The 15,428-nt window shown below is 54.2% G+C and overlaps 1 protein-coding gene across 3 annotated transcripts in view; it reads left to right on the forward strand.

The window, feature by feature from the left end:
- ADGRG1 (adhesion G protein-coupled receptor G1) overlaps positions 1-15,428 on the forward strand; it is a 44,902-nt gene that overhangs the window by 13,247 nt on the left and 16,227 nt on the right. The window contains exon 2 of one of the 3 annotated variants that reach the window (XM_065925408.1): positions 6,817-6,936. The exons of the other annotated variants lie outside the window; for them this stretch is intronic. The gene's annotated coding sequence lies outside the window, so the exon portion shown is untranslated. The remainder of the gene's footprint in view (positions 1-6,816; positions 6,937-15,428) is intronic. 3 annotated transcript variants of the gene reach the window in all.

Here is a 15,428-nt window from a genome sequence, read left to right on the forward strand (position 1 = left end):
AATCAGCCCCGGGCTGTACGGGCCCTTGAACAGTAGAGCCCCATTCCCAGCTGTCCTGGACCTTTGCTTCCCCTTCACCAGCTCAGCTGTCCCCCTGGGGGAGGCAGCACAAGATGGGTGGCTCCAGGGTTGCCCCGTTCTGGGCCAGCTGTGTGAACTTGGACAGGTGTATTAGCCTCTCTGTGCCTATTTTTGTCATCTTCAAAATGAGGCTAGTAATGGCGCCTTGGGGCTCCTGGTGACTCAGTGGTAAAGAATGCACCTGCCCAGTGCAGGAGATGCAGGTTCGACCCCTGGGTTGGAGAGATCCCCTGGAGAAGGGCATGGCAACCCACTGCAGTATTCTTGCCTGGGAAATCCCATGGACGGAGGAGCCTGGTGGGCTATGGTCCATAGGGTTGCGAAAGAGTCGGACACCACTTAATGATTCAACAACAATAAATAACAGCAGTGGCACCTTGAGAGGGTTAAGTGAGCCAAGAAATCTCAAGCACTGGGTATAGAGCCGGGAACACCACGAGCGATGTCATCGCCACTCTTCTGGGCCGTCACCAAGCCCTTCTCTGAGCGAGCAGCAGTGAGCTTATCGCAAGCATTAGCCCTGTCTTCCCGTGATGTCACTGAGGAAAGCCCCAGGCCCCAGAGAGCCACCCCTGCCCCAGACACACTCATCCAATGGCCTCTTGATCTGCTGGCCTGAGGAGCTGTCCCAGAATGAGGGTCCCTCCTGCCCCTGGAGACCCAAGGCCTGCCTGGCTTGACCACTGTCCCAGACTTGCAGGGGAGAGCTGGGTTTGAGCTGGGCTGGTCTCCTGCGGTAGCTGAGTCCCCTTGGCCCCTGGGCAGTGAGGGCGGAGGTCACTGGCTGAGTCTGGCCCTCAGGGCTGTGGCTCTGTGGCTGGCATCCTGGTTTCTGACCCTATGGCAGGGGCACAACTGCCCAGACCCACCTGCCTTAATGGTGACAAATGTGAGGGGTGAACCCCAGGGGGCAGCTGAGTCATACTTGGCCTGGCACCCTCTGCCCACTGCTCCCCTGCTTTGTCACCAGTTGAGTGTGTGTCAACCCCCCTGGGTGACTCCTAACCAACCCCCACCCCTGGTGCGTTCAGCTCCACCGCCTACAAAGACCTTCATTCAGTCGTGGGTGCAGTTGCCCTTGGAATTTTGAATCTGTACATTTCACAGATGAGGAAGCAGGCCAAGGTCCCCTGGCTGATCAGAGGTAGTCTCCTGACTCCGAACCTGGATCTTTGCCCGTGGCCCTGCAGACAATGTTCCCAACTGAGGTAGTGAGTTACCCGCCCCTGCTGGTATTTAAGTCTGACAGGGAAGTTGTAGGGGGACCTCAGGTACCCTGTGGGGTTCTTCACAGCTCTTTCCCATTGTGAGCTTTTCCGACTCTGCCCATTCTGGCGACGTTGGTGGGCAAGTGGCACCTCCATATAAAAGCCCCCTCCATAGTCTTGCCAGTATACCCACCATTAGAACCATTCATTACATCTTCAGAGGCTCCTCAGTTCAGTTCAGTTCAGTTGCTCAGTCGTGTCCAGCTCTTTGAGACCCCATGGACTGCAGAACGCCAGGCTTCCCTCCCTGTCCATCACCAACTCCTGGAGCTTAGTCAAACTCATGTCCATTGAGTTGGTGATGCCATCCAACCATCTCATCCTTTGTCATCCCCTTCTCCTGCCTTCAATCATTCCCAGCATCAGGGTCTTTTCAAATGAGTCAAATCTTCACATCAGGTGGCCAAAGTATTGGAGTTTCAGCATCAGTCCTTTCAATGAATATTCAAGACTGATCTCCTTTAGGATGGACTGGTTTGATATCCTTGCAGTCCAAGGGACTCTCAAGAGTTTTCCCTACCACCACAGTTCAAAAGCATCAATTCTTCAGCGTGTTAACAGCTCAGTGAGCTGGATGGGAGGCACAGAGGGCAAGAGGGCCTCAGGGGAACAGAACGGGCGTGAGGAAGGAAGGGCTGATGGAGGAGTTGGGAACGGTGGACACCGCCTCCTAAATTATCAGGTACCCCTGGCTCTCCCTCATCCAGCAGACCTGCACCTGGTAGGTGTGTGCCTGGCCTCGTGGCACTCCCTCACCCCCACCCCTGCATGTGACATCACCTGGCGAGAGCTGCGGGCAGTGGGCAAGGCTGGAAGGAATCCTCGTGCAGTTTCCTCAAAGCTGTACTTATCCTTTGTCCATGACCACGTCTGCCACACCCGCCTGGGGCTCTGCCACCTAGATACACACCCCAGACCAAATGGGCAGAGTCTATTATTCGGTTCCTTGGCTAGAAGCCCAGAGGAGTCCCAGTACCGGGGCTGGGTCTGGGGGTAGTGCACATTGCCATTTGTGGTGGAAAGGACAGCCAGTGTCTCCCCAAGGAGACCCTGCAGCGGGTGTCAGTGCATCTGGGAGTCTGGCCCCTCCCCCGCCCCCCAGGTTTAGGGAATCAGAGTTGGGAGCTGTAGTAACTAATGACCTGGAAGGATGGGAGTGCTTGCAAACCCCATGAGCCTATGGGTGAGGGTCTGGCTTCCGGCCTGGAATGCTTTGGACCCATTGTGCAGCCTCTTGGGCCCCACGTCCACTTCCCTGGAGTGGCTGGCAACTCCTCTCCATGTCCTGGAGATTCCAGGGCTGGGGGTGGGACAGTGGGGGCATCACAGGTGAAGAAGTGCATAGAACTACCTGTGGGTTCAGTTTTAGCAGTCATGTGACCCCAGGAAAGAAGCTTCTCCTCTCTGAGCCTCAGTTTTCCCAGTTGTAAAACGGGCTTAATAATACCTACTCCTCTCAGGGCATCTGTGTATGTTGCAGAAGGTCAGGTGCACATTGTGTGGTTCATGCTCCCTCATGTTCCTGTCTCTGCCCCAGCTCCATCACGAGTCTGCCGGCTGATCCTGGAGAAACACCTGCTTCCAGGTGCCTAGACCCCAGAATCCTCCCCAGCCATGGGCATATACCATTTCCCCTGCTTGCTTCACTTTGGGGAGCCCACGGGGAGTCCAGATGGGAGACCTGGCATTTGCAGCAGTGGGTGCATGACCCACCTTCGTTGATAAATCCCATGTCTGGGCCCCCTCTATCCCGGGGCCATGGGAATAGGTGGTGGAAGGTGTGGCAGTGTTTACTTTGCCTCCATGTAGAGAGAAAACTCAAATTTTGATCACAGTTCAGACAGGATCTCAAACATCAAATACTCTGGCACCTGGGAAAGTATGTCTGTGGTCCCACTGGTCTAGGAAAGCCTTGGGCTTCCGGGCTTGTGCACTGCAGTTCAGTTCAGTTCAGTTGCTCAGTCGTGTTCAACTCTTTGTGATCCCACGGATTGCAGCACGCCAGGCCTCCCTGTCCATCACCAACTCCCGGAGTTTACTCAAACTCATGTCCATTGAGTCAGTGATGCCATCCAACCATCTCATCCTCTGTCATCCCCTTCTCCTCCCATCTTCAATCTTTCCCAGCATCGGGGTCTTTTCCAATGAGTCAGTTGTTCACATCAGATGGCCAAAGTATTGGAGTTTCAGCTTTAACATCAGTCCTTCCAATGAACATTCAGGACTTATCTCCTTTAGGATAGACTGGTTGGATCTCCTTGCAGTCCAAGGGACTCTCAAGAGTCTTCTCCAACCCCACAGTTCAAAAGCATCAATTATTCGGCACTCAGCTTGCTTTACAGTCCAACTCTCACATCCATACATGGCTATTGGAAAAACCATAGCCTTGACTAGACAGACCTTTGTTGGCAAAGTAATGTCTCTGCTTTTTAATATGCTGTCTAGGTTGGTCATAACTTTCCTTCCAAGGAGTAAGCGTCTTTTGATTTCATGGCTGCAGTCACCGTCTGCAGTGATTTTGGAGCCCAGAAAGATAAAGTCTGCCACTGCCACTGCACTACAGGACTTCTTAAAAGCCTTCATCAGGTGGCTCTGGATGGGAGGTGAAGTTTCAGGTCCTGTCCTGGCTCGCAGGCTGTGCACAGTCTTGGAAGCCCCTCTCTGGCCAAGCACCTGGCAGCAGTGTGTATGCCCCTAACTCGGATAGAAACTGGGGAGCGGGGGCGGCTCAGTGCTGGAATCCCCGTGCCGTAAGCATCAGGATCTGGCTCCTACTGGAAACAGGCTTGGAGCCAGCCCGGCCTGGTCAGAGTCCCAGCTCTGTCTCATTCACTCATCCATTTATTAACTAGCTGTCATTGAGCATCTACTGCGGACCAGGCTCTGTAGCACTAGGTACTAGAGATACAAGTGATGAGCAAGATAGACAAGAAAGAGCAAACACAGAGAAATGGATGACAAGCAAATCACAGGGTCATCTCAGACAATGTTAAGTGTTTTCAAGTTTATTATATAAGGTGCCATGGGAGAGGAGATGAATGGGGAGGTTAGTTTTGGTTGGGTGGACATGGAAGGCTTTTTAGGAGAGGGGAGACTTGGATTAAGACTTGAGAAGGGGGACTTCCTGATAGTCTAGTGGCTAAGACTGCATGCTCCCAATGCAGGGGGCCTGGGTTCAATCCCTGGCTGGGGAACTAGATCTCACATGCTGCAACTAAGAGTTTGCATGCCACAGTTAAAGATCCCACATGCCGCAGCTAAGACTGGGCACAGTTAAATAAATAAGTATTAAAAGCAAAATGAAGAAAAAAGTCTTGAGATGGAACCAGTCAGGGAAAGAACCCAGAAAGAATGCCCTACGCTGTGGGGAAAGCATGTGCAAAGGCCCTGATGTGTGTCTGGGGACAGAAAGTAGACTAGCGCATGGAGTTGGTATAACCAAGGAAGGGTGGGGGTGACACAAGGTGGAGGAAATGGAGTGGGGTCACTAGCTTGTTATTTTGGCAGTCATGCTGCTCTCAGAGCATCAGTTATCTGATTTATGAGGCTTATCACTTTGCCCCCGACCTCCACCCTGGTCAGGAGTGTTGTGGGTGTTAAGTGAGAATCTTTCCGGCAGAGACTTGGTTATGGCCAGCTATGCGCTACTGTAGGTTTTTTTTGTTTTTATTGTTATTACAAGTGCTTAGTGACTATGGGTGGGACCGGGGATCCTGGGCCTCTTTCTCTGCATGTGGCTGCAGTTTGTGAGCACCAAGTGTGTGTACAAGGCCAGGGGTGCCCCATCTGTGGCCCCCGCTCTGGCTCCCCTGAACCACAGCCCCCCACCAGCTCCTTTCAAGCCTAGGATCTTTTGATCCACAGCGACTGCCTCCTCTGGCCCAGCAGGCCCTGGAATCCTTTCCGGGCGAAGGTTCCACCGAGAACAGCAACTCTTTTCTTTGCTTTCTCTTCCTTTTCCTCTGGGCGCCAAAAATAGTGCCTGAATAGGACACAGCTCTGGGCCGCCAGTGAGACAATAGCCGCCTCCTGGCTCTGGTCCATCAGTGGGGGAGGGGACGATGGGAATGCAGGGGCACACCATCCCAGGGACCCCAGCCCCTGCTGCCTTTCCCATGGCCTCGGCCAGAAACCACCCCTGAGCCCCTTGGAGTGTGATTGCCGAGGGGATCCTTGCTCATTCTGGGGAAGGGCTCTGAAACCCTGTGCTTCTCCATGATCTGAACAGCCCCATCCTGGGTCTTGATCAGCTGCTGGTCTGGAGCTGAAGGCCCCAGTGGGGGCACCCATGGCCCTGGTCCTCTTCTGGGCCCTGTATGGCACACAGAGGCCATCCCATGGCATTGATGTCCTCTTCCTGTTGACTCAATGGCTGCGAAAGACTTTGCAGAGGTCAAAGAGATGTGTCCTCTTGAAATGAAGTGAGCCCCCTGTCAATGGACATAATCAAATAAAGTCTGGATGTACATTGGATGGGGGTGGGATTAGTCAAGCATCAGATGGACATTAGGTCTTGATGTCTTCATATCTCAGCGGAGATCATGGTTTGAATTCCATACACCTTGCTTACCAGTTAGGTGGCCTTGGACAGGTCACATCTTGTGCCTGAGCCTCTGTCATTCCATCTGTAAGATGGGTTCAACAGGGCTAACCTTTAGAGTGGTGGAAATGGTTTCCAAAATGCCCAGTGGAGTACCTGGCACACATGCAGGCTTTCAGAAGCTTTGCCTCTGTTCTCCCTCCCTCCCCAGACTGGTACTTACTCTAGGGTACAGAAAGGACCCACTCTTGGCCCCTAGGGAGCTCTGGAGGAAAGCCAGGGGGAAGCTCTGACCCCGGGGTTAATTCAGGAGAAAGATTCCTGCTGGGCTGTGGCTATCTGGGAAGGCTTCCTGGAGGAGGCACTCCTCTAAGACATTTCCAGGGAAGTGTTGGGCACTTGCTGTGTTCTTTAACCCAGTGGTGGGGATTAGATGGGTATCCAGGGGGATCAAGCCCTAGGCCACAGGCTGGCAGCCTCATGGGCAAATGTAGCTGATAACAGACATTTTTGTCACAAGGATAGACCTCACTAGTGTTCTAAAAAGATTTGGATTTAAACTAAATCTTGACAAACTTAGGCAGGTGTTCCCCCTAACTTAGTGTACTAAACTCTGCCCTTACTCCTGCCAGCTCCATGCCTGGCCAGCATCTGAGTAAGGGGATATGGGCATAGGACAAGTTAGTGGAAATGCACTGTGCTGGGTTGGAGCTGGGTGGTGACGTAGTAGTCACTGCAGCTGCCAACGGTTGCCAGGGCAACGGTTGCCAGGGGTTGCTGTCACCTGCGCCCCTTTTCCCGGGCTGGCGGCTGGGGCTTGCCGCCCATCTTCCCGGGCTGCCGCTTTGTTTGAGGCTCTGGTGAGGGGGCAGGAGCCAGGGCTGGGGTAGTTCAGCTTCAAAGTGCCCCTCTGGCCTCTTGGACTAGGAAGAAGTTGACCCACCGCCCCAGCCGGCTGCAGCCTGCAAATAAGGCGAGCCCTTAGCCCACTTATTCACGCGCTTTATGTATTGATAATCCGTTTGACGGCACGAAGGAGGAATCCAGGTATGATTCTTGCCCTCTCTCTCCATCCCTCTGACTCCCACTCCCCAAACCCCACCCCCACTTCTCATCCCCTCTCCCCTTTTCCTTGTCCACTTCCCCTCCATCCCTCTCCCCCTGTATCACCTTCTACTCCCTCTGCCTCTCCCTTCCATTTCCCCAACCGACCTTCCTCCCTAAACTGAAAGCTTAGCTGATAGGTAGGGTGGGGTTGGGGCTGGCTGGCTGACACTAGGAGCTCAGATGCAACTCCGAAGGGAACTGGCCAGTGAATCAGACAGCAGCCCAAAGTGACGAGGAAGTGGTTGGGGGTAAGGGCCTCACACCCCACACTCCTTCCCTCAGCCACACTTTAGCAAAAATTCTATTTCAGTTTACGGGCTGTACCCCCGTCATCAAAGACAAGCCTCTGCCAGTGCTGGGAGTGGGTGTCCAGAGCCTGCAGAGGACAGAGAGCAAGAGTGTTGCTGGGAGGGGTTCCTGACAGCCCCCAGGACCAGGGTTTCTTCAGAGGAAGGGAATCAACTAATCCCAAGGAAACACATTTCTGGAAGCATCTTTTACTGGGAATTTTAAAGAGAAGCCCTTTCTAACAGGTAATGTCAAGCAGGAATGGACTGCAAAATCGAGAGCCTGTGTTCTGGAGCCAGGCCCCCAGGCTGCACCTCAAGCCGCGTGATCTCCAGCAGCCAACCTGATCTTCTAGGGCCTCTGTTTCCTTATTTGTTAAATGGGCAGAATGGTATTTGTCTCGGAAGATTTGGGGGAGGATTAAATGTGTTCCCTTGGGTAGAGAGCTTAGAATCAAGTCTTGCATCTTCAGAGAGCTTCATTTAATGCTAGCTGTGTGGCTGGAGGTGGTGAGCACCCTGCCCGTGGGGGTATGCAAGAGGACCAGGTGAGGCGGTGCTGAGCGCTCAGTGAGCTGGGGTGGGACCCTAGTCTGTGCCTCCACCGACCTTCCCCGGAGGGAGCTGGAACCTCAGGCTCACCCTGGCCCCCAGCCCCTGTGGGGGAGCATGCCTGGCTGTGTGTCCGGTCTGCCCCTCAGCCAGGGATCTGGGACCCGGAGGAGGAGAAAAGGAAGGGAGGTCTGGCGGCTGACCTTGGGAATGCTGCGGGGTCCTATGCTCCAAAGGCGGGCGTTCTGCCAAGGCCCCGGGGAACTGAAACGCAACCCCCCAAAAATGAACAGGGAGGTAACTGGGCTGACCTTGTATGCCTGGCCTTGGCCAGTTTGGGAACACAGATGCAGAAGGGAAACTGCAGCCAGACGGCTGAGGTCCGTCTGTGGTTTCAGAGGGAAGACAGGCTGGCCAGGAGGATGAGATGGCCAGCACCTTTTTCCTCCCCACTCGCTGTCGGCCAGGAGGTAAGCCCTTCCCTTCCCTAGAAGCAACCTGGGGCTCTGGGCTATGGAGAAGACAGACAGGGGGACAGGGATCTTGTCACCTCCTCAGTAGAGGAGGAAGCTGAGGCCCAACCAAAGACGGGACTGGCTGCTACAAAGGTACTAGAACCAGTTAGGTGCGGAGCTACTTTAGGACCCTATGGGCTTCCCTGATGTCTCAGGTGGTAAAGAATCTGCCCACAATGCAGGATACCCACGTTCAATCCCTGGGTTAGGAAGATCCCCTGGAGAAGGGAATGGCAACCCACTCCAGTATTCTTGCCTAGGAAATTCCGTGGACAGAGGAGCCAGGCGGGCTACCGTCCATGGTGTCCCAAAGAGTGGGATACGACTGAGCGATTAACACATGTGTCTAACTCTTGCCTCCCCTGCTCTGGGAGTGTGCATTCCCTGGGCAGGTGCTGACTGGTGAGGGCCCCGAGGCCCAGCTTCAGCTGCTCTTTGTGGGGAGGGCTGTGGGGAGCCCTGGCTGTGGGCGGCAGGCTGCCCCAGGGCCATGGAGCTGGGCAGGGCTGGCGCCACTGTCCCAGGACTGCTCATGACAGGTCTTTTGTCTGAACACCACCCCCAAACTGGGCCAGACCCAGACCTTCCTAATCCCTCCCCTTCCCTGAGGTTCAAGATCTTTTCCATTCACACTCAGATTCTAAAAAGGTTGTGATTCTCAGCTTCTAAAAGCTCTTGCCTCCCCATCACTTTATCTTTCTTTCTCTCTCTCTCCTCCTCCCTCATTCCCTTTCAGTCCTAGCATTCTAAGTGTCTCTGCTGCTTGAGATGACTGCGGTTGACTTTAATGGCACAGCCAATCCAGAAACACGGCTGGTACTGTCCCTTTCCCCAAGAGCTGGTGCTGCCGGCCAAAGGGAGGTGGGATGGGGCTGTCTTTACCCCAGGTTCCCCCAGGACCTCTGGCCTGGAAGTGTCAAAGATGGTGATGAGTTGCCCTGGGGAACATCACAGCCTAAATGGCTCCTGTAGCCCATCTCCCGCTAGTTAATGGCCTTTGGGACAGCTCAGAGGGGAGGGGAGGGGAGGGGAGGCGGCTGGAGGCTGGGAGGGGGAATGCTGACAGTTTTCTTATCTGTGTGTTGTCAAGATTTCTGAGACCTCCTTTTTTTCATATTGTTAACAGGTATTCTGTTAAAAAAAAAAAGCATGCACCATCATATTGGGCTGGGAAACTAAGCCCAACCAAGCTCTGTGGAATTTCTTTCTGTAGAACTTATCAGAGCCTTTGATATGTTAATTCATACGACCAAGTAGGACCTGCAGTATTTCTCCAGCTTGGGAACTAGTGCTTCTTAGGGAGGAATTTCCCTGTCGCTCATACAGTAAAGAATCACTTGCAGTACAGGAGACCTGGGTTCGATCCCTGGGTTAGGAAGATCCTCTGGAGAAAGGAATGGCAACCCAATCCAGTGTTCTTGCCTGAAAAATCCCTCGGACAGAGGAGCCTGGTGAGCTACAGTCCATGGGCTTGCTAAGAGTTGGACATGACTAAGTGACTAAGTACACAGCTTCTTAGGAAGTGCTTGGCAAAGTTACCTCATGGTAAAGTCAGGGAGATAGTTCCAGAGAAGGGAAGGAAGCGGCTCTGGTGACTGTAATGGCTGAAATCATGGGCTTTGCGCTTTGGTAGACTAAAGTCTGGATCCCGGCTTGGCTACTTACTTGCCTGGGCATCACTTAGCCTCTTTGGATTTCCATTTTCTTTTTACATGGGGGCAATAACAGTATTTGCTTTATAGAGTTAAGGTGATGATTGAACAATCATTTGTGAAAAGTGCCTTGCACAGTTTTGGGCACCAAGTGCGTGCTCGCTGAATGGGAACTGTCACCCCCCACTCCCCTTCTTGGATTCCAGCTCCTTTTTGCTGTGCCGGCTAGACCTCTGTTTATTCCCGCCGTCTGCTGTTCTGCCAGGCACTGCGAGGCTGGAGTGCAGGGCAGCCGGGGGAGGATGTGCAGGCCGAAGGCCAGTGTATGGTCCGGGATCCCACTGGGGTCTGGTGGGGGTACCTCCTTTGTTTGTTGGGTACACGGTGTTTCTAAGTTAGACCTTTAGAGATACGTCACAAGGCTGGCATCCAGTGGGGAGGACCGGTGTGTGCAGAGGTTTGGAGGAGGGCACACTCAAGCCCAGGCTCATCTCCGGTGATGGTGTGTTGGCCTCTCTGAGGCCTCTTAAGCAAACACTCTGGTTGCAGATAAAGCAGGTGGCAGGGTGGGCAGCTCTGGACCATTGGCTCTCGGGGGAACCTGGCGTCCTTCTCCTGCGCAGGTGCCCCTCTCCTCCCCTTCATCGCTCTCCCCACAGGGCCGGGCCCGTCTGAGCACGCGGAGGGAGCCATGGCCTGGGGACCTGCTGGACGGAAGCCGTGGGGCGGCGGGGCCCGCGCTGGCGGGGCAGCGCTCCGGAATGTGGGACTCATCCTGGGCAGTGAGCCGGCAAGGCCTTGGCACCCGCCGGCCTCTGGGAGGCAGGCAGCTAACTTAATTTTTATTCTCTTTAATTGTAGAAAAATTCCTGGAACCTGAAGTCACTCTGTTTTCCCCGACCAGGCCAGAACACCCTTCCTGGGGGGAGTTCTGTGTGGTCACCTAGCTTGGGCCTCAGTCACCCGGCCTGTGACTGATGGGGGTGGGGGGGAGAGACGGGCTCCATGTATGCAAACGGTGCCCCCTGGAGCCCTGGGCTCTGCTGAGGGGCTGGGGGCCTGGCTGAGAGTGAGGTGCGGTCGGGAGTCCCACCGGGGTCTGATGGGAGCACCGCCTTTGTTTGCTGGGTACATGGAGTTTCTAGGTTAGACTGCTTTTATGAGAGTTTGGAAATGGCTGGTGGAGGGTCCTCTCAGCTCCCCACCCCACCCCCATGGGGGAAACACCTGCTGCAGAGCCTCCGCTCTGTTCTAACGTCCCTCCTCACTCCCCTACACACCCGCACACATGAGCGCACACACACGTGCATGCACACCTCATGTGCGTGTGTTCTAACATCCCTCCTCACTCCCCTACACACCCGCACACATGAGCACACACACGCGTGCATGCACACATCATGTGCGTGTGTTCTAACGTCCCTCCTCACTCCCCTACACACCCGCACACGTGAGCGCACACACACGTGCGTGCACACCTCATGTGTGTGTGTTCTACCCTCAAGGACTTCACGCTCACCCACCCCTCTCTTGGCCACATCCTTCTCCCCTAAGGCCCTCTATCCAGGGATGGGAGCGGGGAGCCAGCATCTCCATGTTATCCCCCCTCCATTGCCCCCACCGCCCCCCACACTGACCAGCAGCTGAAGATGAGGCTGGAGCTGGGAAGCTGGATTGGGTCCTCCCACTGCTGGCCCTCCCCACAGGAGGGCAAGACCAGGCTTATACCTGGAGACCCGCTGGGGCAGGGGCTCCCCGCCCCACGCCCCCCTGCTCCCGGCTGTGCTTGGGGAGGCCCCTTCCAGGTTCCAGGCACCCTGCTAAATGCTAGGTGAGCCACCCAGGACTGTGATTCATCTTCACCACCACTGAAGTGGAGACGAGACACCGCGGGGGAGGCAGGCTGCCCTGGCTCCCGTCCAGAGCTAACCATTTACCACCCGAGTGATCTGGGGCTGGGCCTCACCCGCCTCTGACTCCGTAAGACGGGGCTCCTGGTGTCATCCCAGCCTTGTAAGCCAGTGGTTCTATGCCCGCGGCGTGTTGGTCAACGGGATGCCTGGTCAAGCTGGACTCCCGAGCCCTGCACCAGACCTGGAGTATCTGCCCCTCACACGTTGTTATTGTTTAGTCACTCAGCCCACTTCTTTTGCAACCCTGTGGACTGTGGCCCATCAAGCTCCTCTGTCCATGGGATTTCCCAGGGAAGAATACTGGAGTGGGCTGCCATTTCCTTCTCCAGGGGATCTTCCCAACTCAGGGATCCAACCCGAGGCTCCTGTCGCATCTTCTGCATGGCAGCTGGATTCTTTACGGCTAAGCCCCTCACGCATATTCTATCACAAAACGTTTATGTATCCCTGACAGTACCCTGTATGTATGTGTGCAAGTGTTTTCATCCTAATGTTACTACTCTCCTGGCAAAAAAAAAAAAAAAAAAAGGAAAAAATATTGGGGAAAAAAACCCATCAGACTCATAGCAGCTACTGGGTAAAAATTCCCCCCTACTTCTGACTTGCTGAATGAAGAAAAAAATCTTTTGTGCTATTTTCAGAGATACTGAATGTCAGTGTGGAGGGATCTGTGATAATGCACTTCAGTGAACTTCTTGGGGTGGTTCTGACCCATCGTGGGTTTGGGCACCTCTGATGTGAACTTGTGGCAAAGGTGGGCATATAGGGTTGAGTGTAGGCTGTGAACTGCCCCCTTCCCCACCACACCAGGAACGCAGAAGTTAATTCTGATGGCAGTTAGGGAAAGCTTCAGGGGGAGGGCGTATCTTCACTGAGTTTCAAAAGCTGAGTTGGGTCATGGAAAGAGGGAGGCATTCCAGGCAAAGAGGCTGGTCAGGGGATGGATGAGTCTGCGGTCCACGGTGTATGTTACTGGCAGGAGAAGGCCTGGGGGCCTAGGTCATCTTCCTGGGGAGGTGCCTGCCCGGGAAGGGTTAACCCCAGAGCCACTCAGGTCCTGTCCACTCAACTTCCACCTCCGTCCTCCGAGGAAATGGGTTTTTCAGGGGCCTGGACTGGGCCAGCGGTGACTCGTGGCCCTATATGGATGGCAGAGGAAGTGAGTCAGGCCTCGGGGGAGAAAGTGAGCCACTGGTCCCCTGCCCATTACCCTCTCCCCCACCATGAGGATGGGCAGGGCTGGGCCCGCCCTGGAACTGGGGTTATCTCCTCCTGGCCATCCTGGGGGATGGGCAGCCGGGAGTCTTAGCTTAGATGAGACCTGCCCCCCACCCCCGGCTCTGCCTGGATCCTCGGGGACTCTGTGATGGTGGCCCCCATTGTGTCAAACTGGGCCGGATTGTTTTGTTCTCTACGTGTGTTTACGGAAGGCCTGAGGTCAAGGGCAGCTGCTCTAGAAGGAGCGGGGTGGGAGGTGTAGGGGCCTCTCTTGGGGGCTCGGCCCCCTAAATTCTCTCTGGTGGGCTGGAGTTGCCTGCACAGCTTGTGGTCTTGGCTGTCACCCACCCACCATTTCTCTCTCCTTTTGTTTGGGGGTCTCCCCAAACCAGAGGAGCAAGCCTCTCGAGAAACTATTGGCTCCAGCTCTCCAAGGAGTTCTCTAGAATAACACTGAGGTTCGTGTCTTAGCTCCACCAGTGGGGAGTCTTAGGACAGATAGCCCTGCCCTAGTCTCTATTTTCTGATCTGTAAAATGGCAAAGCAGCAGGACCAGCCTCACAGGATGGCTCTGAGGATTTCATGAGAGCGTAGATGGTGCCCCTGTTCAGCCCTCCTGTCTCTCAGAGGCTTCTGGGGACAGGTTCAGGTCCGTGCTGTGAGGTGGGAAGTTTTCTGGGTGGGGTTTCAGGCTTCCCAGAAAGGAAATTTCATGCTCGAAGAATTTCCGGTCAAGGCGCTTTGGAAGTTGAGCTGGCTATGGGGGCCACGAGGGGGTGACGTGGAGGGTGGGAGGGAAGGGGTAGGAGTCAGGACCTGTGATGGGCGCAGGGGGTTGGGTGAGGGGCAGGCGTGAGCTGGCCGGGAAGGATGCAGAGGTATTTGGCCGACAGCGATGGCACCTGCCGTGTGCATGCTCCTGCTCTAAATCCTCTATGGATATCAATTCATTTAATTCTCACAATGACCCTTGCGACAGTCTTGATTTTTATTCCTATTTACAGATGACAAAAGTGGGGCCCAGAGAAGGTGAGTAACTAGTCCAGAGACACACAGCCATTGAGTAGAGGAACTGAGATTTAAACCCAGACAGTCTGGCTCCAGAGTCAGCTCTACTAAGGATGGGTTAAAGGAAACCAGGAAGCCCCTCCCCCTCAAATTCCAAGAAAGTCTATGAGGCTAGAGTTGTTCACCTTGGAGTGGCTATTCAAGCAGCTAGGGTAGAGTGGGGATGACCCAGGAATGTCAGAGCATGCCATTGATCCCTATCTGTTGGAATCATGGCATTTTCACAAGTGCAGCCTCACTTGTATCCTTCTGGTGATGGGAAGCTCATTCCCTCTTTCTGCTTTTTCGTTCTCAAAGAGATCAGTCCAGGAAGATAAATGAAAACAGATGACTCTGCCCTGTCCTGGGCACTGTTTACTGATAGTGGTAACTCACTTTGAAAGTCAGTGGGCCGGAGAGATACTTGGATTCTGGTCAGCTCCATCCTTGCTTGCTGTGTGAGGTCAGGGAATCACTGGCCCTCTCTGGGCCTTGAATGCAAATGCCATAATGAAGAACTGGGACCGTATTTGCAAAGTGATCTGTGAACTCTGAGTTCACAGATAGAAAGCAGAAGTCAAAATAGGGGTTGGGGAGTTGCCTGGAGGAGATGTCATTTGTACTGAGGATCAGGTATAGACAGTGACAGGGACTGGCAGAAAGGAAAAGGAAAGAGAAGGGGTCCAGGAGGCATACTTCTGTCCTCAGATGCTGGGTTTCCTTCCACTGTTCTAGGGTGACAGTTTCAAAAGGAGCCAAAACGGGAGACACTGCTTTAGAAAGATCCTCGGCGTTCTCCTTACTTCAAGTAATAAATCCTTCATTCCCCCTAAAACTAAAAACGAAAGCACCAAAACCCAAAATGAACCAAAATGCTCAGGAAGGGTGTAGAGTGAAACCTTAAAGATCACAATTTAGGAAATAGCAGCCATTCCCCCAAAGCCTTTCACTTCCTTCTTCTCTGGGGTCTTGTGATGTCACCAGGGCAGGGTGATGGACCCAGTTGACCAACGATTAGACCGACCAGACCCAAGAAATTAGGGTTCCGTTATATATGTTGGGATACTGGAGACTGGCTTGAGGGGGCCAGGTTTGTTCAGTGAATTCCTGCCTGGGCCACCCCTTCATTTAATGCCGCCCTCAAATAGTCCATCCAAAAGTCACTTCCTCCTGGAAGCCCTCCTAGGTTCCCCCAAATCAAACTCCTCACATGCCCCATGGATGCCAGGCTTCCTTTTGTCTGGCTTG

The sequence above is a fragment of the Muntiacus reevesi genome, chromosome 2 (assembly GCF_963930625.1).
Source record: "Muntiacus reevesi chromosome 2, mMunRee1.1, whole genome shotgun sequence".
Taxonomy (NCBI): Eukaryota; Metazoa; Chordata; class Mammalia; order Artiodactyla; family Cervidae; genus Muntiacus; species Muntiacus reevesi.